We start from the raw sequence: 23,214 nt of genomic DNA on the forward strand, positions 1-23,214 counted from the left end.
CTCAAGCCTCAGAGCTTTATTTCGTTGGGGGTGTTCCTTGGAACCCTGACGCACAGTTTTGCTTGCCATACAAGTGTAATTGATCCCTGGGATTTGGGGGCATGAGGAAGGGAGAGAGTAGAAAACATGTTCTTTCCTCTTGATCCAGGTTGGGTATATGATCAACCAGAAGATACTTTAAGGCTATCATGAGACCTGGACAGCAAGGTGAGGGTATATTAAAACAGGTAGTTTCTCTTTCTCAACAGTTTTTTCAGTTGAAAATGATGACACAAGGTCAACAACTGGCTATGCAATTGCCATTAAGAAAGGTCCAGATTCTAATGGCCTGTGCTAAATATTGGGGAGGAAGTGTTTGGCAGGTATTGAACAGGATGCCATTAAACTGCAACAAAAAAGTGGGGCGAGGGAGAAATAGCAGAACTACAACCAAAGGGCAAAAAAAGCCAAAATACAAAGGGAAAAAGGATGAGGACTGAGTGTTTCTGAGCCCACTACAACAGAGAAACTAATATCAAAAATATAAAAAGTTTCTGCACCAATGCATAGAGTATGGGAAATAAGGAGAATTAACTGAACTGAAGGAGATAAATATATGATGGGATGGAATAATATTCATCATTTGTAAAAATATACAAATAGAATGAGACTATTGCCCTATACACTGTAAGCCGCCCTGAGTCTTCGGAGAAGGGCGGGGTATAAATGTAAACAAAAAAATAAATAAAAAAAAAATCATTGACTAAAACCATCTGCCACCCATCGCTACCGGATCGCGTGATCCAGTCCGAACCGGGAGCATTTCACCCCTGAGATAAGACCTTTGTCCATCAAATGAACTTCTAACTCTGCCAACAAGTTCTGGGACTCAGGGAAGTACCAGACTGAATCTCTTCCTAATACTTTCCCTTTTACCAGGATCAAAATATATTTCTGCATATATTAGGGGTTTTTTTTATAACAGTTTCTGAATAGTTTCATCAAAGACACTTCCATGACTCTCTACATTTGATATGCAGCATAGACCTGTAAAAATACCTGCAAAGGGCAGTTTTAAATGGTAACTTTTCCAGAGAGCTTGAAATGTATTAACTGAAATAATAAATAATATGTTAGATTGATTCAGGGCTGCCCATGCTCCTCTTTACTTGGTTTCATCATCCTGCCGTTCTGTAGGTGTGAATGTAATAACTCTATGTCAGGCTGGTGAAATACACTCTCTGGAGCTTTCAGAGTTTTAATTAACCACATAGGTGGCCAAAGAGCAATATATATTAACATTTTTATTAAAATCACAGATAAGAAATGGCATTAATCAGCTAGAGAATTCTTGCTTTAATGGAACATATTAGTCATTAGATCATTTCAATCAGCAGTGTGTAAGGAATTCATTCTCTTTAGCTCACTGTTTTGTTAATATAACATCATCATGAACTATCCCCACTTTTAGAAAATAAAAAATAGACCCTTCCTTCCTTCCTTCCTTCCTTCCTTCCTTCCTTCCTTCCTTCCTTCCTTCCTTCCTTCCTTCCTTCCTTCCTTCCTTCCTTCCTTCCTTCCTTCCTTCCTTCCTTCCTTCCTTTTTTCCCTCCCTCTCTCCCTCCCTCCCTCCCTTCTCTTTTTCCATGTCTTCTAAAGAAAAAAGGCCTTGTTAAGTTACTAAGAATATTGAGCAAGACACAACAAAATGAAATAACCAGGCAGAGGGATCAGCTTTGACAGTTTCTATCATGTTTTGATTTATGTTCTTGCAGTTTTGAAGTGCAAAAGAAATACGGGCTTTCAGAATATATATTTTGTCTTGTATATTCACTCCCTCCTGACATTAGCTATTTAGCTGAGGTGTAATTTAGGCATACAACTGAAACCTTCATCCAAATTCACACATTTCTTGCTTTCCGAATAAAGAAAACCCACCATCATCGACAACTGCTGCTGCTGGAAAAGGTCAGATTCAAAAATATTTCTGATTATCAAAAGTCTGAGCCTTAGGATATACATGATGACATAATTTGTATATTCAAGCATAAATTTTGAATTAAAAGCAGTAAAGGGTAGCTCATGTACTTAAAGAAGGAGGTAGGGGCTTGATTTACTGCTATTTATCACTGGAATTTCTATAGCAATCTTCAGAAGAAATGCTCTGAATACTTGGCATCAGACAAAAACGTAAGAGCCATTGACCATCAGAAATAGCCTCTGCAAAATACACATAGTTCCCAAACAACATATCAGGTTGGCTATATCCATTAAATATAAATAAGAATATAAATCTAAGGGTAGATAAAGAAATTGACAGTCCTCGAAAATCAAATAGGGCATGGAATTGAAGTGTGGAGGAGAAGACAGACAGACAGACAGACAGACAGACAGACAGACAGACAGACAGACAGACAGATGCTAGAACCAGTTAATATTTTACCTTTCCGAGTGTCTGGGTTATAGTACTGCAATGGTGTCAGAAAAAGTTTATTTGCTAATACTACAGATCATGAATGTGAACTGAACTGCAGTTCTTTAATTTTCACCCTGTAATTTAGGGAAGTCTCTCCTTTGCTGCCCAAATACATACTTTTCAAATAAGATGAGGAACCTCTGTTTGCAATAATGTCAGAAAATGAGGTAGATTTACTGTGGAGACACAGTAAATATCAGGGAAATTACATATAACTATATGCAAGTTAATTTGATTTAATCTGTTGAACTGAATTTAATCTGCTTTCAGAATGAGAAGATGATGAACAAAGAAATCATTCTTTGAGCATATTAAGCCACAATAAAATTAAATCCAACTGAGCCACACTCCAAACCAAATCAATACCACTGCTCCATGCAAAGATCCAAATTAAAGTATTCATGACAGATGGATATCCAATATCTGCTGGGGAAGTGATATGCGAAGTTGTATTTGTCTTCTTTACAGCCATATCATATCACTGCTATTCCAATAATTTTTTTCCAGAAATGTTCTTACTAAGACAAAATCCTCTTTAGACATGTATTTCAATTCTACTTCTTAAATGCATAACTTTGTTTTTGTCCCCATTAAGTATCATTCAGTTATTTTCAACCTATTTTTCTAACGTATCAAAATCAGTTTCAATCTTGTCATCTATGGTATTGGCTGTGACATCCCTTTTAGTGTCACCTGCAAATTTGATAAGTATTCCTTCCACCTGTCAGTCTTCACAAGGACTGATATTGAAACCGAAAGCCTTCAACTCCTAATGATATATTTTTTATTACAGAAACTGGAAAAATTTTTAAAGCGGAGAAAACGAGTAACTGCAATACTAAAGATACCTATACAGCAGATCCAAGATTCAAATCACACATATTCTCCTGTACACAGGAAGTACAAGAGAAAGAAGGGAATTGCAGCTATGAAAGAACTGTAGAGGCTTTTTCTAGCAGGCAATAAGATTTTTATCTGGCTGTGCAGTGTATCTAGAAGTGTATCCAAAGTAGCTCTATGCATACATTCAAAAGGGGCAAGATTTGCATCATAACATGCCATTCACTATCTTCCTGATTTTGACACACAACCAAGGAGCTACACAAATATACAAACATACACACACAGAATGCAGCTGCAATGCTGCTATCTTAAACCGAGTTGAAGGCTGGAGCCTAGTCAAGCTATGCCAAATTGAATGTTTAGAAATTTCTCAGTAAGCATGACACAAATCAAACTTTTAATCAGGTGTGTCTTGTATGTATATATGTATGTATGTATGTATGTATGTGTGTGTGTATGTATTTATATTGATTTATATGGCCATGTGTATGTGTACACATACTTACAATGGGAAGTCATTATCTCTTCATTTCCTCTCAAAGGGTACCATTACACTGAAGAATATTATTGATGACAACGGAATAAATAAATAATTCAACTCCTTAATTAAATTTATATTGTTAAGTAAATAGGTCATCTCATTAACTTAGTAAACAGAATTTGACTGAAGACAGCTTGTTGCCCTGGAGGCAAGCTTAACAATTGGCCTATTAATAATCTGTTTTGCTTCAGCAAGATTCAAAATTTATTTAGCTGTTTATTTATGTGAATATAATTTGAAAGAAAGCAAAACAAGGTTTCTTGGGGAAAGAAGTCCATGACAAATCTTGAGTCTTTGTTATTTAAATTCCAATCATTCTTCTCACTCTTGGAACTTGTTCGAAGAAAAATGCTACTGCTAAAAATGAACTTTAAGTGTTTGAACTAACACATGATATATCATCTTGAAAAAAAGAAATCCAAAAATAAATTCAAATAATCAGGACATTTAGTTCTTATGGCGAGTACCAGTCTGGAGTTTTCTTCTTTTCTCTGTCTGATTGGCTTACTACATTTTCATTTAAGGAAAAGAAGAGAGAAATTATTTCTTATACTTCTCTCTGCTCTCAATTTATCCATATTCCTTGACATTACACTCTGCTAAAAAAAAAGAGAGCATCAACTTATCTGATTGAATTTTTCTATAAATATACTGTACCTAACTATAGATTCTCTTTACTTTGCCTCAAAAAAAAAAGGACACTATTTAAATGTAACATCAGAAATTGTAACTATGACATTTTAACTTCAGTCTAGCTTTCCAACAAATATTGTCTCATTCCATTGAGAAATAGAATAATATGAATAGTTGAAAAAACCTGTTTTAAAGACATGGAGCTCAAACACCAATGTTCTAATTTCTATATAATGAGGCATATATCCTTTGCTCATTTTTATCTTGGTCTTCCTTCAAATTTCCTATTATTTTGATAATATCCCATTCCCCCAAAGTATTCCATTCAATTATACAGTACTATCATTGGAAGCTGGAGTTCTTTGGATTCACATTCTAGAATTCCAGTGGACTGGGATGGACCAACTATTGTAGAAGGCATTATTATTAAAACATGTGTTTGATACTAGAAATGTTTTGTTTTGAAACAAAGACATTGAACATTTAATCATATATCTTTAGGTGCATAACAATACACTACAGGTAGTCCTCAACTTATGACCATTCATTCAATAACTGTTCTAAATTATGATGACCCATGACCTGTGCCCAATGTTATGGCGATCAAAGTGCCCATAAAGGCATAAGAAAAAAGAATGGAATCCACTCTTACAGTATTTTAGAAACCCTATTCCACAAATCACATGAGAGGAAACTGCTCTCAAAACTTAAACCAGCTACACATTATATCCCAGGGTCAAGAAGAGCCAGAAGAGCAACTAGATGTTCAGCAAAAATTGAAGCTGGAATGTCATCACCACCATTTCCATTACAAAGCTCTACTGCTAATATGAGGCATAAGATCCTGGATAAACTAGCTTTAGTCAACCCTCAAGACTGTGTCCCAAGGCTCAGTGGAGAAGTAACATCAGTATGCTAAAAGATGCCACTAGAACCCCCATGACAATCCCTATTATCTCCATAACCCAAACCGATGAACTGGTAGATAGTAGAGCTACCATAATTCTGAAAATGCTTGGCTACATGACCAAGACAAGCATTACATATCTCTCCTAGAAAATGAGGTTAAAGGCTAAAATCAAGGCAACTTGGAGAGAGTTTAGTTAGCTGGTGGGATTACAGAAGTTATGAAAATTAGGGGTAAGACTTAGCTATTGAAAAAAATATAAGGACCTAACTCCATTTGGAGACCTAAAGACTACTAAACAAAGGCTTACATCACTGGATACCAGATTAAGAAAATTCACTTGAGAAGCAAAGGCCAAAAAGATAAATCTCTTGTTTTCCAAGAACTATCCAAGGCGTACTGCCAACTGCAGTGCAATAACACAGTAACAATAGAACCACAGACAGCAGAAATTGAACAGTACTGGAAGAACATAAGGGAAAAAGGGAAGATACATAACATCTTGCAAAGTGATTGTAGGACCTGAAAGGAGATGACAGCAATCTCTAAAGACAGGAACCATTCATCATCACAGAAGCAAACTTCCAAGAACAGATCAAAAACATGTAGAGCTGGACAGTATCTAATCTGGACATGCTCTACACCTACTGGCTAAAAAAATTAGCAGCAGTATATGAATACATAGCAGCACAGATGAACCAGCTGCTAGCAACAGACTCCCATCCAGATTGGCTGATACAAGAAAGGACAATGCTGATCATTAAAGATCCCTACAAGGAAACAACACTATTCAACTACTGGCCAATAACCTGCCTTCCCACAACATGAAAAGTCATACCAGACATCAGAGTTGCTAAGCTACAGGACCCTGTTGGCCAATATATGAAGACAGTTCAGAAGGACATTGACAATAATACCAACATAACCAGCAAAATAGCATACACTAAACAGAACAACTAGGTAGTTGGCATTGTGTGCAAGAACATCTGTACAGTGTTCGGGCTGAACTCTTCCAACTCCAGATGGGAGAATTCACAGATTGGTCAGTCAATCAGACATATGGTAGTAGACAAGAACCAGAAGTCAACAATGGTGATATAGCAACAGACCATCAGGAAGAAGGAGTATGAGAAGCTGGAGAAGTACCAGGTCTTGAAGGAGGAATCAGAGAAAGCCAAGGTGATCCTAGTGATGGTAGGAGCACTTGGTATTCCTACTTCTGGAGAATAGCTCCAACAGATTACAGGAACAGCATTATAGTTCTCTCTACAGAAGAGTGCAGTGCTAGGAACAACTAAGATACTGCGTGAAACCTTCAAACTTTTATGCCTCTGGTAGAGAACACAAGATTGAGGAAGACATATATCACTCATAGGATGAGAAGGGAATTTTATATATGGGATAAAATATAATAATAATAATAATAATAATAATAATAATAATAATAATAATAATAATAATAATAATAATAATAATAATAATAATAATAATATATTAAGTATTCGACTAGAGATCTGTGATATGAAATCCAGCATAGTTATCTCGTTTGCTGTGTATACTGTCATTTTGTGTAAATAAAATAATAATAATAACAACAACAACAACAATAATAATCCCAATTAAAGCATTTTGAGTAATGTGATGTCATGAGACATTACTGAGAATACTCATCTGATACTCCTTAATACATTTAATACTTGACTACTTCAATGGCAAAGACTGCCAAAATAAGCAGAATGTTCTTCTAGTGGAAAGTTAAATTATAGAGGACTCACAGAATACTGCTTTCTAGTAAACAGCTGGAAAGTCGCATTATTTTTTTGCTAGGTAAACTAATAGGATTGAGAGAAGTGATGGGGAAAAAAACTAAGAGAGAGAGAAAAAATGTTTGCTTGATGAAGAGAGTCTACTAATTAGAGACTGGCTACGTAAGTGTGATTGGCTGGAGAGGATGCTGGGGAGTCTCCTCATTAGTCTTTGTTGTTTGGAATCCAAGGTTGTTAACTAGGGTTTGACTAAATAGAAGGCTAGCAGAACTCCAGGCTCATTTTTAAAGGGCTTTATGGAAAGAAACAAGATTAAAATCTCTGGATGCATATTTGAGTAACCAGCATGAAAACCCTTATTTATTTTCCCTCCAGTTTTTCCTTGTATATGTTTTTCTCTTATTAATTCCAGGCTGAAATGCAAATTATTGCAATATACTTTCAAGCTTTTCAAGTACAGAAATAGGTGTAAAGGATTCCCTCCCTCCCCCTCTCACAAAATTGTACAACATTATCTATATCAAATAAATCTCTTGCTATTTTATATATAGAGAGAGTAGCAGCCTTAATTTACGTTGTATGAGAGCACTTTAAAGGCATAACATTTCTTTTAATAGCTGTATTGTTTATAATTATATAAGCAGAAAAATATAAACAGGATCATATACAGAATAGCAATTTTAATTTCTTTTGTATGAGAGCACTGTGAAGGCATAGCATTTCTTTTAATGGCTGCTTTAGTTATAATTATATAATCAGAGAAATATAAACAGGCTTTTGCATGTGTAGTTCCACATAAAGGGAAAGGGAAAGGCTCCCCTCACACATTTGTGCTAGTTGTCCCCAGCTCTAGGGGGCAGTGCTCATCTCCATTTCAAAGCCGAAGAACCAGTGCTGTCTGAAGACGTCTCCATGATCATGAGGCCAACATGACTAAATGCCAGAGGTGCATGGAACATTGTTACCTTCCCCCCAAAGTGGTCCCTATTTTTCTACTTGCAAATTTTATGTGCTTTCGAACTGCTAGGTTGGCAGAAGCTGGGACAAGTAACGGGAGCTCATCCTGTTACGTGGCACTAGGGATTCGAACCGCTGAACTGCTGACCTTTCAATTGACAAGCTGTGAGGGCCATGGGTGGCTCAGGCTGTAAGATAGCCTGTTATTAAACACAGCTGCTTGCAATTACTGCAGTCTCGAGTCCCACCAGGCCCAAGGTTGACTCAGCCTTCCATCCTTTATAAGGTAGGTAAAATGAGGAACCAGATTGTTGGGGGGGCAATAAGTTGACTTTGTATATAAATATACAAATAGGATGAAACTATTGCCTTACACAATGTAAGCCGCCCTGAGTCTTCGGAGAAGGGCGGGATATAAATGTAAATAATAATAATAAAAAAAAAACAAGCTCAGCATCTTAACCACTGAGTCACTGCATCCACATAACATTCTCACAAAAACAAATACTTATTTTTTAGACAGTAACTGATGCTTTTTAATATTTTTTTCTTTCCTACTTTTTGAATGTGACAGATCCTTCCAGTTGCCAAAAAGAAGCAAAAGAATGGATGTAAAAGGTCTAATCCTCTGGAAGAAAGTTAAAAGTGTCATTTTTAGCCATCAAGTAGTGTGACCCTAGTAATATTACATTTCTGGGCCTCTAGAGGTAATTTTTTTTAGTAAAAAGAATCTAACTAATGAAAACAGCTCACCCACATTACTAAAATATCATGTTGCCTAGTAGACTATTTTATTCTTAATAAATGATCATTCAGATGGTCAGAATTATTCTTGGTCTACATAGAATTCTTCAATAGACTGAAAACTAGACTGAGAATTAAAATGACAGTAAAGGGCTCCAGAGTACAAAAAGTCAATATGGCCACCACAACACTACCATGGAAAAACTACTATCTATGTTGCACATTAAAAACAGGCAGAATTTTTATCACACCATTGCAGTTGCCATCTTGGCTTTTTTGATCCTGCAGACACCTTTGGCCACCACTAAAATTCATTTGCTTAACAAAAAGCAATAAACAACACAGGCGTTTCTGTAGTGCTGCCAAGGGGTATTTGGGGGGAGGGGATCTTGTTCAAAATGACAAAAGAGTGTACTGCCACAGCTACCTCCACTTCGTACAGTATGTGCAAATGATGTCAAGAAAAGGAAAGCTTGCATGGTGGCACAATGCTGTGTACATCATGTTGCTTCCCTGCCTTGCTGGCACCAGAGAGATGCAGAGGTATGAAAAAGGTGAAGTTACCAGTCAAGAAAAGAAAAATTGAAAAACTTCAGTCATTAGAGTTGAGTTCTGTCCATCTATCTTTGTATCTGCAGAAAACTGTCCTGAGGAAAAGATTGCTGCCTCTCTTTCCCCTCCCTATCCTGCTTCAGTTCTTTGTGTTCCCAGTTATTGCTAGTCAATTTATTTCCTTTAAAGGTCTTATATATCTTGAGGCTCTTCTAGTATTGGAATAAGAGGGGACTTGCTTGCATAATCCTGATACAACTAAAAAATATGTGAACCATTGTCACACATGGGCTGTAATCCAGATGAAGGCAATCTCATGGGCACTTAGCAGGAAAAAAAAAAGATGTAGCTCAGGTATGTTTATGAAGATATGAGCTTATGTGCCTTTGAAGAGCATCAGGTATAATAACTTCTGCAGAGCATTTTGTGGCGCTAAATGAATGTTAATGATTGACAGGAGAATGTGCCTATGAACATTTGCATCTCCTTCCCATTTGCCTATAATAGCAGCCGAACATGCTGAATTATAGTAACTGAAGCTTCTTCTTTTTTTCCTGTAGAGAAATTAAATGATGAGGACAGCTGGCTGCATCTGCATATTTCACTGCAATGGCAATCTTTCCAGAGTTTCTTTTTTCTTCCTTTAATTTTATTTAGAAATCAGAAATGTTTCACCATATGCTATCCTTTGTCTCCTAATTCCCAATTAGCATTGCCTAGTGCACAGCTTGCCTTCTTTTTCCTCCCCATAGTGATTATCATAATAGTGTTATAATTCTGCTTACAATCAAAGTTTTAGAAGGACTTATTAGATTTGAGGGGCCTTCTATGGAAAAAAAAGAGCAGCATATCCAAGCTGTTAAAGGAGACACTTGTAATTTCTAAGATGGTCTTCATTCTCCTTCTTTCATGTTGTTAAACAGATACTAGTACGGGTTTAATAACCAAGACTGTGTAGACTTGTTTGGGGACTTCTTATTTTAAGCATTAGCATCTGTGCTTGATTAGATGCAGTCTCATTTTGCAAAAAGATGGTTCTTCTTTTTTCCCCTAGACTTGGATAATCAGCTTGTTATCTAGATAGCACAAAATAATTGCCTGCCGACATTTGTGCAGCAGAAACAATGAGATAATGGGAGCTAGTTGCAAGACAAAAGCTTTTCCTTAATAAATAGAGAGAGAGAGAGAGACTGTAAGAAACAAAAGGAGAGATAAATCTTTGTAATGGTTAATATAGGATCAGGGGATACACTGGAATGGGTGGAAGGTTTCTAAAAAACAGTATTCATGTGATTTCTAAAAGAATAAGTGAACAACGGTTTGAGTGTTTGTAATCAGGTCAGTTCATTTATAACATGATTTTATATTATTTTTATTCTGAGGTTTGCACATACAACAACCACAGAATCCAAATGTAACTTAAGCCAATGAAGCATTTCAAAGGCATGTCTTAGACTGAGAGCCAAAGTTAATTTCAGAAGGCTCTAAATAGAATGAAGTTTTTGATGCTTTTTGGACCCATCTATTCTTAGTTTTACATTTGATGGGCTCCTGTAAGTCTGTAATGATTAAAAATTAACAGCTCTGCCTGGACTTTGATTATTTCAGTCCATTCATTCTCCAGAGCAACTTGAAGATATGTGCATTAAAATTCTAGGTGGGGAATTCTGGGAATTGAAGTCCACCTATCTTAAAGATATTGAGGTTGAGAAATGCTGCTCTACAGCCTAGGTACTGTTACTGTTCCATGACCATAAGGACTGGCAAAAATGTCTTGAATTTAAACAGACTGTATTTTTCTACCTTAAGTCTGCAATGTTATACAGTGAGATCCAATATAAGAATCCACATTTACCTGTATGGATGGAAAACATGGATCAGGAGAAAAACTGCATTCTGATAAGATAAGATGAGAAGAGAAGAGATGAGATATGTATAACCTTTATTTTTTACTTTGAACACACTGGCACAAATTAAAAATGAAATTCCATTGCCTACTCTCAAAAGAAAGTATATATCTACCCATACATATACACATATACACATGCTATATACTTACATGTATATATACCTACACCCATACACACACACACACACACAGAGAGAGAGTTTTCTCAATTCACAATGTCTTTGGATTGAGAATGCAGGCACACACAAGCCAAATATTTTATAAATGTCACAAAGGCACTAGTAATCGGGCTGCAATCTTAGTGTTCCCCATGCTGAGAAAGTAGCAAAGGCAGAAACTGAAAAACAAGAAGGAGGAGGTGAAGGTGAAGGTGAAGTAGAGGAGGAGGAGGAGGAAGAAAGAAAAAGAAAGAAAGAGAAAGAAAGAAAGAAAAAAAGGAAAGAAGGGAGGGTGGAAGGGAGGGAGGGAGGGAGGGAGGGAAGGAAGGAAGGAAGGAAGGAAGGAAGGAAGGAAGGAAGGAAGGAAGGAAGGAAGGAAGGAAGGAAGGAAGGAAGGAAGGAGGCAGCAGTGGGAGACAAGCTCTTCTCCATTTATTTATTTATTTATTTATTTATTTATTCAATTTGTATACCGCCCTTCTCCCGAAGGACTCAGGGCGGTTCACAGCCAATAAAAGACATATAAAAGACATATCAAACAAGTTAAGAACAATATAAAAAACTGATTCAATTAATGTCCAATAAAAACTAGAATAAGAATAAAACCCCATTTAAAACTTTAAACATTTAAAAACCCCATTAAAACATTTAATACAGAAATCATCCAGATTGCAGATGGAAACTGCATCTACAAAGCTGCTTCTAAATAGCTAGTGGACAGATGACAGTTTGAAGTGATACTGCCTTGTGGGCAATACCAGCAGAAAATTGAAAACTGCCAGGAAATTCCTCCTCATTTCCAGGTTGAATCTCCCTCTGAGTAGCTTCTACCCATTGCTTCTTGTACTGCCCTAAGGTGCTATGGAAAATAAACCAATGCCCTCTTCCCTGTGATAGTCCTTCAAGTATTGGAAGACGGTTATCATGTCTGCTGAGTCTTCTCTTCATTAGGCTAAACATACCTAGTTCCCTTAGCCATTCATCACATGATTTAGACTTGAGACCCTTTATCATCTTTGTTGCTCTTCTTTGCACTCTCTCTAGGACATCAGCATATTTTTTGAATAATAGTAACTAGAACTGGACATGGTATTCCAAGTATGATCTCGCCAGTGCAATATAAAGCAGTACTATCCCTTCCCATGAACTTGATGCTATCCCTCTGTTGATGCAGCCTGGAACTGCATTGGCTTTTTTGGCAGCTGCAAAAATTTTTACAGCCCTCTCACAGTTTGTACTGTTGAGTTAGGTACCTCCTAGTCTATATCTATGCATTTGGTTTTTCCTGCAGGTCCTTACTTTTCTCACCAGAACTGCATCTTGTTGGATAGGATGCTGATTCCTCAAGGACACAATAGGGAAGACAACATTAGTATGTTTTAGCAGTTTGCGCAATACACATTTCTGATAAAGTTGTAGCTCACCAGAATAAACATTTGCTGGATATATAAGGTTTCAATTGATTTTTTAAGAGCTAAGCATCCAAGCCCTCCTGCACAAATGGGTGAATCTGTCAACGTTTCCCCCACATTCAGTTTTTAAATCAAATTCATTTCATTTTGTTTATGAAGAAATATTGTCACCAACAAAATTATCTCCCATTCTCTCACACAGGCAACCTTTACAAAATCGGTTCCCATAATAAACTGTGATGCTGTGGTTGTAATTGAACATAAGGGAAGCTACTAATGGACGATTGAGGTAAACCTCATGAGGCTGACTGTCTCCAGAAATAGGAGAAGCCAATATTTACAATTCATTGCTGCATTATAGTTCAGATCCCTGCTGCCTTTGTTCATTTATTTTTAAAAGAGTTTAGTTTCCTCCCATAAACTGTTGCTGTCACTTCAATTTAGTCCCAGAAATGAGGCTTTGTGAAAATGCTGGGTCTTTTTCATGAATCTGGGGATTCTTTCATTGGAGGACAATTAAAAAAAAGGGGGCAGGATAGTCCTAATTATTCTTCCCCAGGCTGTGCTAAGATATCCAAATAAGGAAGATGAACATTTGGGAGGAAAACAGATTGCAAAAAGGTAAAATAACAGAAGATGTAATTCTTTGTTACATGCACATTGCATGGGAAACCTGCAAGATAAGTAAAGTTGTACTACTGCCATATCGGCTAGGACTGAAGTCAAAGGAAATTCATGGGCATAGAATAAACACCTGTAAGTCAATGGGAGTATTCACATGCTAAGATAGATCAGAACTCTGATTTACTGGAACAAGCAATGTACTCTTCAATCAATTTGACTTCTCCTGCTGCTTCTCCTGCCAACTGGCATGGCTCCAGCTGTAGTTTGTTTATCATGATGCAAAGCTCAGATCTCCAGTTTGATCTTTTCTAGGCAAGCCAGAATCAGAAGGCGTGAACAAGTCATGACTTCTATGTCAGGTGTAGCCTACATTATGCAGTCTTTCCATTATAATCCTTCCTATAATTCTTTATTTATATTTAGTACAGACTATGTATTAAACAAATAAAATAAAAATAAATCCAAAATGGTTAGGGTCAAACAAATTACAGGCTGTATTGGACAACTATTTTCTGTTTTTGAGCAATGGTTAAAAAAAATGGTCAGTTTTGGAAAGATTATATTTGTGTTTTGGCATTTTATAATCTATTTGTCAAGGTTCACAAGTGCATTATTTCTAAGCACTAAGCTATGATATAATGGATAAAGGACTTTTTTTAACTTGTCCTGATTTATATACATTGGTATCTACAGGGAGTAATTTCATTCATAACTCCTTCATATCAGTGCTCTGAGTATGTATGTTTATTCAAATCAAAAAAGTCATTCCATCAAAAATTCCAGCATAGCATTGGTTGTCTAAGTGAATGATCAGCACCGACTGACAGATAATCTTGCCTCATAACATAACATAACATAACATCAGAGTTGGAAGGGACCTTGGAGGCCTTCTAGTCCAACCCCCTGCCCAGGCAGGAAACCCTACACCATCTCAGTCAGATGGTTATCCAACATTTTCTTAAAAATTTCCAGTGTTGGAGCATTCACAACTTCTGAAGGCAAGTCGTTCCACTTATTAATTGTTCTAACTGTCAGGAAATTTCTCCTTAGTTCTAAGTTGCTTCTTTCTTTGATCAGTTTCCACCCATTGCTTCTTGTTCTACCCTCAGGTGCTTTGGTGAACAGCCCAACTCCTTCTTCTTTGTGGCAGCCCCTGAGATATTGGAACACTGCTATCATGTCTCCCCTAGTCCTTCTTTTTGTTAAACTAGACATACCCAGTTCCTGCAACCGTTCTTCATATGTTTTAGCCTCCAGTCCCCTAATCATCTTTGTGGCTCTTCTCTGCACTCTTTCTAGAGTCTCAACATCTTTTTTACATCGTGGCGACCAAAACTGGATGCAATATTCCAAGTGTGGCCTTACCAAGGCATTATAAAGTGGCACTAACACTTCACGTGATCTTGATTCTATCTCTCTGTTTATGCAGCCCAGAACTGTGTTGGCTTTTTTAACAGCTGCTGCACACTGCTGGCTCATATCTAAATGGTTATCCACTAGGACTCCAAGATCCCTCTCACAGGTACTACTATTGAGCAAGGTACCACATATATGGTACCTGTGCATTTTGGTTTTTTTGCCTAAATGTAGAACCTTACTTTTTTCACTGTTGAATTTCATTTTGTTAGATAGCACCCAATGTTCAAGTCTGTCAAGATCTTTCTGTAACTTGAGCCTATCTTCTGGAGTGTTGGCTATTCCTGCCAGCTTGGTGTCATCTGCAAATTTGATGAGTTCCCCATCTATCCCCTCGTCCAAGTCATTGATGAAGATGTTGAAGAGTACTGGGCCTAAAACAGAGCCTTGGGGTACTCCACTGCATACTTCCCTCCATGTGGATGTAGTTCCGTTGAGGATTACACGTTGATGCGGTTGGTCAGCCAGTTACGAATCCATCTGGTGGTGGTGCTGTCTAACCCACATTTTTCTACTTTATCTAGTAGTAGGTTATGGTCTACTTTATCAAATGCTTTACTGAAGTCCAAGTAAATTATATCGACAGCATTCCTCTGGTCTACTAATTTTGTCATTTTGTCAAAGAATGTGATAAGATTAGTCTGGCATGATCTGTTTTTGACAAACCCATGTTGGCTTTTGGTTATTACTTTGTTTGCTTCTAGGTGTTCGGTGATTTGTTGCTTGATTATCTTTTCCAGAATCTTCCCCGGTATTGAGGTCAGACTGATAGGTCTGTAGTTTCCTGGATCTGTTTTTTCCTTTTTGAAGATGGGAACTACATCAGCTCTTTTCCAGTCCTCTGGCAGCTCCCCTGTGCTCCAGGATCTTTGAAAGATATAGTTCAGTGGTTCTGAGATCACGTCTGCCAGTTCCTTCAGAACCTTGGGGTGTAATCCATCCGGTCCTGGTGACTTGAACTCGTCTAGGGTAGACAGGTGTTCACTTACATTTTCTTCCCTATTTTAACTTGTGTTTCTAATCTGTTTTTTGTAGTGCTGTTTTTAATAGGTTGGATTGTTTTTTCCTTTTGTGTAAAGACAGATGCAAAATATGAGTTAAGTAGATCTGCTTTCTCCTTGTTGCTTGTCATCTTCTTGCCACTTTCTCCAATGGGCCAATTGTTTCCTTGACTTTTTTCTTGTTTTTAACATGTTGGAAGAAGCTTTTTTTGTTATTTTTTACTTTTGTCGCTAGCCTTTGTTCATTGTGAGCCTTAGCTTTCCTCACTTCATCTTTACAGGCTCGGGCTATTTGCTGATATTCTGCCTTAATTATTTGCCCCTCTTTTCACTTTTTATATTTGTCCTTTTTGTCTTTCAATTTGTCAGATAGTTCTTTATGCATCCATGCTGGTTTCTTTTGAGATCTACTATTTTTCTTCTTCATTGGTATTGTGTTAGACTGCGCTTTTATAATCTCACTTTTCAAAATTTCCCAAGCTTCTTGAGTTGTTTTCCCCCTGAGGATTCTCATCCATTGAATCCTTCTCAAGCTCTCTCTAAGTTTATTGAAATTAGCTCTCTTAAAGTCCAAGACTCTAGTTTGACTTTGTTCTACTACTTGTATTTTCTTAATGTCGAATTCCAATATTGCGTGGTCACTTGCCCCCAAGTTTCCTGTAGCTTCAACACCTTCTATCATTTCATCTCTGTTAGTGAGAATTAAGTCCAATATGGCTGATTCCCTTGTTGCCTTCTCTATTTTTTGGGAAACAAAGTTGTCTGCTAGGTTTGTTAGGAACCTGTTGGATCTTCCACTTGGTGCAGAGTTTGTTTCTCAGTTGATGTCAGGGTAGTTAAAATCCCCCATTACTACTGTGATGTGCTTCCTACATACCTTAGTTAGCTGACTAGCAAAAAGTTCATCTACTTCCTCTGTTTGGTTGGGTGGCCTATAGTATAGACCTATGGCAATATCGTTTTTCACCCCTTTTATATTGACCCAAATACATTCAAGATGATTTTCATCATTGTTGTGCTCTATTTCTGTAGAGATGTAGTTATTTCTTATATATAGTACAACTCCATCTCCTCTTTTATTTGGTCTATTTCTTTTAAATAATTTATATCCCTCTAGCTGTATGTTCCATTTGTCAGTTTCATCCCACCAAGTTTCCGTAATGGCAACAATATCATATCTACCCTCATTTACTTGGATTTCTAATTCACCCTGTTTATTCCTCATACTCTGTGCATTGGTGTATAGACATTTGAGTCCATCTGGATTGATCTTGTGTTTACTGTCTACATAACCTGTGTTGACTGCCCCTACTTTCTTGCCACCTGTTGGTTTAGTGCACATGGTACGGCACTCACTGTTAAATGCTTGGTTTTGCTTGATAGCATGGTTGATAGTCTTACCCATACAGACATCTATGTTACATGCACTGATAACCCTTTTAGTTTTCGATTGCTGGGGACAGAAATTTTCTATATCAGTTAATTCTCTGTCCCCACTGTTCAGTTTAAATGTTTATCCAGAAAATCTGTGAATGTATTGCTGAGTAACTCAGTCCCTTTCTTTGATGGATGCAATCCATCTCTTTTGTACAATTTTTCATTGGATCAGTTGCAGACATCATGACTAATAAAACCAAAGCCTTCTCTTTTACACCACTCCTTTAGCCACACATTAAACTCCACTACACGCTGGCCTTTACCTTTTTGTTCCTTATGTACTGGTAAAACCTCTGAAAAGTTAAGCCTACAACCTATGCTATTAAGTTCATACCCTAAGCTCTGGAAATCATTCTGCACAGAAAGCACATCCTTTTGGGACAGATCATTTGTGCCAAGATGTATAATAGCATCAACATCAGAATCCTTACTGGCATTCTTGACTATCTTAAGAATACGCCTCTTGTCTCTGCTGGCAGTAGCACCAGGTAGACACCTGACGTCTTTCAAAACCTCCATATCCTTTCCTAAATTTACATCCCTTACAATTGAATCACCAATCAGAAGGTGGCTTCTCTTTTTGGATACCTTGCTCTTCTTGTGTGACTGATCTGTAATACTTGATACACACTTTTCCAAAGTAGGTTCACACTTTTCCAAAGTAAGTTCTTCATCTTGAACCATAATCCCTTGATTGTTTGAGTTTTCAGTATCACAACTACCTTGATCTGTCACTTTAGTGTTCCTATTTAGGTCAGCAAGGGCACTATATCTGTTATACTGGGACACTGTAAAAGCTTTGTGTTTATGGTTCACAGCTCTCACCCTGCCAGATCCCACGGTTGTCCATACAGCCCTTTTCCTGCAGGATCTTTGTGGTAGAGGGAGCTGATGGCTCAGCATGTCATGATTAGCAGCATGACTGCTAATTTGTTTACAAAGAGGACAGTACCCAAATTTGAAAAGGGTACTGCGAAGGACAGCTGCAAAACAAGTATTGCACTGAACTAAGCCAGTCATTTTGAATAGAATAAAATCACAATCTCAAGTGGACCAACCCTGAATATATTATTGCTATTTTTGATTTATAGTGATTAGATTAGATTCATGCGCCGTTAGGCGCGCGGGTTGTGAAAATGAGAAAGAAATGCAGGCAGTTTTCCACCCCCACTTCTCCTTAAAGCAGCAGCTCTACTCACGTGCTTTTCTGAAGCAAATCAGGAAGAAATGCAGAAATTTTCCACCCCCACTTCTCCTTAAAGCAGCAGCTTTACTCACGTGCTTTTCTGAAGCAAATCAGGAAGGAATGCAGAAATTTTCCACCCCCACTTCTCCTTAAAGCAGCAGCTTTACTCACGTGCTTTTCTGAAGCAAATCAGGAAGAAATGCAGAAATTTTCCACCCCCACTTCTCCTTAAAGCAGCAGCTTTACTCACGTGCTTTTCATAGTAGAAAGTATAGTGCACTTATTCATCCCACTAGTCATGTATCATTTAAACCAGGGAATCCACAAGGACATTCTACAGTCTGGAGCATCTCTTTCCTTTAATTACTTAACATCTGCATAAGGAAGAAGGAAAAAAGGTATCATTTGAACTTCTATATGTTTGTATATTCAAGCTCTGTTTCATGACCCATCTTTTGCCAGTCGGAGAGGGCAGGTAATGCTTTCTCTGATCATCAAAAGGCTTCAAGTAATGTAGGAAGTGGAGACCCAGCACCTAAAAGTGGACAAATCTACTTAAGCATGTCTAAAAAAACTTATCTGCAAATAGATAGAGAGATAACCTTTAATGTCATTTTTTATTGTGAGCACAGTGGCACACGTTAAAAATGGAATTCTGTTGCCTGTTCTCAAAAGTATACACATACATAACACACATATACACATGCTACACACACACACACACACACACACACACATCTCACTGTCCATCTTGAATACATAACGGAAAGAGGAAGCTTGAGAGTTCACAAGGTCGATACTATATGAAACAAAATTGTGACCAAAGGCTTGTGCTTTTGGATTTCAAACTGCCAAATTCTCAACTTCTCAATGGTCTTCAGATTCAGCATTCTAACCACATAAGGCCACCGCAGCCCCAATGCTCCCATGATTAAACCAGTAGAATATTAAGAAATCATCTTAAGAAATCCTTTTCCAGATTTTAATTCGATCCTTGCTTTGACCATGGTTATGGCCTGGTGTTCTTTTTAGACAGTGTTTGCCAATCATTGTTTAATGGATTACCCAGCTTCCTTATACTTCCCAATACACTGGAAAAACAAGTTGCAATCCCTTTCTTTTTTCACAGGTGAATCTTTGACAATATGATTTCCACAGATCTTTTGCACCATTTTTCCCTGTTTATTTCCCCTGGAATCTGACACTTTCCCATATGATTTGTCCCAAAATATACTGGTAAAACCTTATAAAAAACATCATAGGTTTACCTTTACATGTCATTTAAGTTAGTGTAAGTAAATGGCATAATTCTTTCTGATTATACTTAATATAAAAGCAAAAAGTAAAGAAAGGTCAAGTACATTGTTCCACTGTTCCATCACTGAATTTGCTAAACAGAAAAATTTCACCATATGCATTCACCATCTCCATGAAAGGATGCAAAAAGTGACCCAAAAGAGAAGAATAGGCAACTGAAATAAAGGTATCTGCTTTTAATGAAATAAAATGCAGATGGAGAACTGGACATCAAAACTTGCATTGCCATGTCAGAAAAGAGCATCCAGCAAGATTCAATAGTTGTATATATCTACAGTATTTTATTTTGCCATGTTAAGTGTTCAGCAGTGGGTGAGATAATGGATATGCTTATTGGCTACTAAATGATGTTCAGCTTAATCTAATTTACAGTTATTCTCCTGTTGGATCCCTAAATATTAGTCTTCACCAGACCTTTGGCAAGGGTGAATAAAGCCTATTTGGCTTATGTGGGCTCATTTCTTTTGAATTTCCATCACGTTTTTGTCATCTTGACAAAAAGATGACAAAAACATGTAGTTTTTGTTCCTTTATTCTATTACTCTATTTTTTTCTTGTTTTAATGTTTTGTTAACTTATGAATTACCCAGAATCATTGGGAGTAATGTGGAAAATAAAGTATGTACATACATACATACATACATACATACGTACATACATACATACATATATCTGGACATAGCATCTGTTGTGTCCAGATATATGTATGTATAAAGCAAACAAAGTAGAAGATAATTTCACATAAATGTGATTTATGTCAGTGGTGAAATCCAATTTTTTTTACTACCAGTTCTGTGGGAATGGCTTGGTGGGCATGGCAGGGGAAGGATATTGCAAAATCTCCATTCCCACCCTACCCTGGGGCCAGCCAGAGGTGGTATTTGCCGGTTCTCTGAGCTACTCAAAATTTCCACTACCGGTTCTCCGAACTGCTCAAAATTTCTGCTACCGGTTCTCCAGAACTAGTCAGAACCTGCTGGATTTCACCCCTGATTTATGTTCCTTTTGATTCCATTGTTTTCCTGTTTTTAATTTAGACTATGATTAATGTGGTGTAGGAAGAGAGGGTCAGAAAGAAACCTAGAGATGACATTGTTTTACAGTTAGATGCCCTTATTGTGGATGTATTGTACCAGTGTGACTGGTATATAATATGTTTGAATATAATAATGATGTGCTGTAAGAGGGGAGCAAAGATAGCGAAATCAACTACTTGCTTTGTTTTTCATAGGCTCCACCCACATAATCAGTATAGTTTCATTTGGTATTGACTTCAGAACTTACGCAGTAGGAAGAAGCTGGAATTTCACACCAGTATAGTTTTCAAGACAAGGGTAGGTAGATTGCACTCTAACTCAGCAGCAAGGAAAAATCTTGAATGTGGTTTCTGAATAACAGGTCATTAGATATCATAGTTCATTTCCATTCCTTTCAGATGTCCAATCAACGCTTTTGTCAGTTTGGATATATATTGCTAGTTACATTAATGGTGTTGGGGAATGCAGTACAAATGACTCGCAGCATTGCCTTTAAATAAGATAGCACTTCTTGCTATCATGAGGCAGCTCAGAACAAATTGAATTGTATTTCCTCATTTATGTTATATAGTATGGATGGTTGAAATGGAAGCAAGAATAATTGTAGCCAAGCAAGATAAATATTATAAATCAAAAACTACCTTGTGCAATTCTCTTTCACTCTGGCAAATTACAATGTCAGTGAACTAAAGATAATTTGCTCAGAGAGCTGGTGGAATGATGAGAAGTCAGAGTATCCCAATCCATCTCTTACGGGATAATTTAAGGAAGATTGGAAAGTGACTGAAGATTGTTAGAAAAGTTAGTTGCGGTACACCAAGAAAGTGCTGCACTCCCCTTCTTTACTCATACTCAGAAATGGGAATCTTTCTTCGAGAACGTAAAGACTTCTGGAATGAGATATTTTTAGGTATTTTAAAATCTTTTTTGGATTTTAAAGTCACACAGAATTATTACAGTACTTTTGTTTCTAATACGTTAACCACCTTTTCTACACTGATTAGCTGTCCATAAGTGCATTAAATACATTATTTTAAAAATTGAAAATAATTGTGGAATTGCTGTAGAACAGGAATCCAAAGGCCAGAACGAGAGAACACATTGAGAACTGATTTCTGCTATACTTGTCATAAAAATGCAACAACCGTCCTTTGCAACTTGAGGGTGGAAAAGCCCTTGTCTTCTTTATATCAGCTCAATACAAAGATACACAGGCAGCATTTATTACTCTGTGTTGATGATGAGGTCCAGATCTACCAGCAGATTTTTCACACATAAAAACGGTAGTAGAAATGGACACTTTAGGTGAATGGCTAGAAAAAAACAAATTAACACAGAGGAGGGAAACAACATTCCTATAGTTTTAAAACGTTATTGAGAGGAAAGGCTTTCAAAATGTGCAGCTTCTTCCATGAACTGCATCTTGTTTATTCAAGTGCTCAACATACCAAACCCTCCTCTCATAATAGGGGGAATAAAACTTAAAAGCTGCACATCAGTGCCAACAACCAAACCAATCAACCACTTTTTATTCTAGCATGTTGTGGGAAGGCAGCCTCTGTAGCTAGTTAATGGAAAACATCTTACATAAGCCAAGAACAATGGAGCTGGTAAATTATAAACTAAAATAAAGTAGATTTCAAGTACAGCTTGATGTCTATTTCATGGATACAGCCATGTAGCATTTTTTTTTTTGGCAAGAGTATAGAATGTTTTAGAGACAGATTTTATTTTCCTGGGCTCCAAGATCACCGCAGATGGGGACTGCAGCCAAGAAATTAAAAGTTTGCTCCTGGAGAGGAAAGCTATGGCAAATCTAGACAGCGTACTAAAAAGCAGAGACATCACCCTGCCAACAAAAGTGCGTATAGTCAAGGCTATGGTTTTCCCAGTTGCAATGTATGGCTATGAAAGTTAGACCGTAAGAAAAGCTGAGCACCAAAGAATTGAGGCCTTTGAACTCTGATGCTGGAGAAGACTCCTGCAAGTCCCTTGGACTGCAAGGCAAAAAAACAAGTCAGTCCTAGAGGAGATCAATCCTGACTGCTCTTTAGAAGGCCAGATCCTGAAGATGAAACTGAAATACTTTGGCCACCTAATGAGAAGGAAGGACTCACTGGAGAAGAGCCTAATGCTGGAAAGATTGAGAGCAAAAGAAGAACGGGACGACAGAGAACGAGGTGGCTGGATGGAGTCACTGAAGTAGTAGGCGTGAGTTTAAATGGACTCCAGAGGATGGTAGAGGATAGAAAGGCCTGGAGGAACCTGGTCCATGGGGTTTCAATGGGTCAGACACGACTTTGCAACTAACAACAAATA

Source organism: Ahaetulla prasina, chromosome 1 (genome assembly GCF_028640845.1).
Source record: "Ahaetulla prasina isolate Xishuangbanna chromosome 1, ASM2864084v1, whole genome shotgun sequence".
In the NCBI taxonomy this organism is placed as follows: Eukaryota; Metazoa; Chordata; class Lepidosauria; order Squamata; family Colubridae; genus Ahaetulla; species Ahaetulla prasina.